The sequence below is a fragment of the Amphimedon queenslandica genome, unplaced genomic scaffold (genome assembly GCF_000090795.2).
Source record: "Amphimedon queenslandica unplaced genomic scaffold, v1.1 AMPQUscaffold_12757, whole genome shotgun sequence".
NCBI classification, from domain to species: Eukaryota; Metazoa; Porifera; class Demospongiae; order Haplosclerida; family Niphatidae; genus Amphimedon; species Amphimedon queenslandica.
Genome location: NW_003547007.1, coordinates 1 through 2630, shown reverse-complemented (window position 1 = coordinate 2630; position 2630 = coordinate 1). Strand labels below are relative to the sequence as shown.

Genomic DNA, 2630 nt, shown 5'->3' with positions numbered 1-2630 from the left:
TTCATAATTCACCATATTCTACTGTTTTTTCTGGAAGAAGAGATCCTTGGCAGCAATGGAGTGTGGAGCAGCAGTCATATGGCACTGGCTCTCCTTATGTTTGTCCACCTTTTTATAGCCCTTCTTGTGAATATCAACAGATGTCGACTACTTACCCATATACTCTTCATTTCATTACTGGTAATATTAGTTCTTGTTTTGGTTGCAAGAATAAGTATAAGAAACCACTGGAGCCGCCCAATGATCTTTGTATTCAGCACCAAGATTGGCGTGAATATTTAACACCAAGCAGTTCAACTCCACAAAGGAAATTTAGTAATGTTTATTATCACTGTCGACCTCAGTGCATTCAGTTAAATAATCTTTACTTTATACCAAGTGAGCTGCAAATCCCAGAGTCTTGTATACTCAAGCTCAATGAAGTACACAAAAGATACTTATAGGAACAATTTGGATTAAATATTGAATAACAAATACTGTTTTTCTTGCTTGAGCTAGACTACAATAATTATAGTGATTTTTTGTTGCATTATGTTAACCACTACAATGATTTTAAAAATGGACATGTTAAACTGAATTGTGCTAAAATAGATAATAAATACAAGTAGGTAAGTGTATTTTTTAACTCTAAATGGAGTCCAGTATTCCAGTTCAGTAGTCCAGTCCACTCTTCCAGTCCAGTGAATGGAGACACCCTGGGCTATAGGTACTAAAGTACCTATACTATCTCAAATACATGAAGGCAACAACTTTCTGTCAGCAAGTTTATCGTATATTGCTGATTAGTAAAGAAAAAGTGAAGCTTCTTTCTCACATGGTCTTCTTGCTGCCATCATTGCAGTTGATGATGTAATGCCACACCTTTCAATCTACATGCATGGGAGGGGCTGGAGCTGCTTGCATGTATGTGCTGCAGTGCTGCTACCTCTGCAGGTATTCAAGAGCAAGTACATGCAACTGCAGGAAGCTAGTGTTGAGCAGACTCTCTTCATGCTGATAATCAAACAGCTATTGCAGTGCGGGCATGCACCATAGCAGCATAAGGGCGAGGCCATGCACCGTAGGTGTCTCGTAATAACATGATCAACTAATGATAAACAGTTTTAACATACACTGCACTAGTACTGTTGATCATGTACTACAGTATGAATCATAATGTGTGAATATAGATCTACACTGTTATAATGTACGTGTTTGTGTAACTCAGTGTTCATTCTTATGTTATTGATGATATGTCAGAATTGGCAATATTATCAATGTAGGTCATAAAGTGTACATTATATAAGTGTGCATTAGGCCATAAAATCAAGAGATGTCTGAGTTGATAGTAGTATTGCTGTTGGCTTTATTATTAATAGTCTACCTATCAGTGGATGGAGCTGGTAAAATTAAATGCTTTAAATTGAATCAATAAAAATTCCTTCCAATAGTCATTACAGTGCCTCCAGCATCAGTAGTCACTCCTATTTATACTACAGCAACATTCACTTGTGAAGGAACTGGAGATATATTCAATTGGTCAGTACAAGGTGCTTCACTTACTCCTGCCATTGCACAACAAAGAGGCATCACATACACTGATCCTGGTGGTCCTGGTAACTTATCATCAGTACTTACTATCAGTGCTTTGCCTATTAATGATGGAATTGGCATTGGTTGTCACATAATATCATTTCTACCTTTTGAGTATGCATCGTCTGGTAGTACACTTACAATAAGAGGTTAGATAATTATTTATGCTATAACATTCATGATTCATTAGGTATAGCACAAGTTGAAGATCTTCAGTATAGTTTTACGACAAATAATTTATTATTAATAACATGGTCACGTCCTGTCTATTTCTCTAGTGATATTCCTATTGGATCTTCTGTTAGTTATCAAGTATTAGTTACTGACGAAGATGGAGATATCATACTGGATACAAATACACCAAATGCAAATGTTGCACTTCCTAATATCACAGAATGTGATTTATTCAATGTCAGTGTAACAGCACTACTGGCTCAATATACTTCAATTAATAATACTATCAGTAATAATGGAAGTAAGTGAGTGAATGAACATTATAATGACATCTCTCATTACTGATAGGTTATGCTGTTAATATTACAATTAATAAAGATAATTTTATAAGACCTAATGTGACTATTGAGGTAAATATGAATTAATTTAATAATGTGCTTCATTGTTTGTCATCAGTTAAGTTGTCCTCCTTCACAATCCAACACTTCCCTAACTATTACCAGTGACAGTACTGCAGTCATTGATCAGTACACATTCACTGGTACTGATGAGTCTATTAATGATATACGTACATTAATACCATATCATCAATACAACTATACTGTACGTGTATTTAACTTAAGGAACAAGCTCCAGTATGAGACATACACCATCATCAGTAAGTATATAGCTACTATTATATTTATTAATATTCATTTCTTTCTCTCAGCTACATATCAGGTCATTGGTCTCTACATTAACAATACATATACCAATGGATCAGTTAGTGTACAGTGTATATATCAACTAGTATCAACTGATGATGGATGTCATGTGATATTTACTGATACTAGTAATGGAAGGAATGAACACTTTAATATAACTGGATCAGACAATAGGATACT

At 34.9% G+C, this 2630-nt stretch overlaps 1 long non-coding RNA gene across 1 annotated transcript; it reads left to right on the top strand.

Annotated features, from left to right (window-relative positions):
* Positions 1-1971: 1971 nt before the first annotated feature.
* On the top strand, positions 1972-2621 carry LOC109586872 (uncharacterized). The gene is made up of 4 exons (XR_002187253.1): positions 1972-2047; positions 2095-2156; positions 2203-2404; positions 2456-2621. It is a non-coding gene; the product is annotated as an uncharacterized LOC109586872 (long non-coding RNA).
* The last annotated feature ends 9 nt before the right edge of the window (positions 2622-2630 follow it).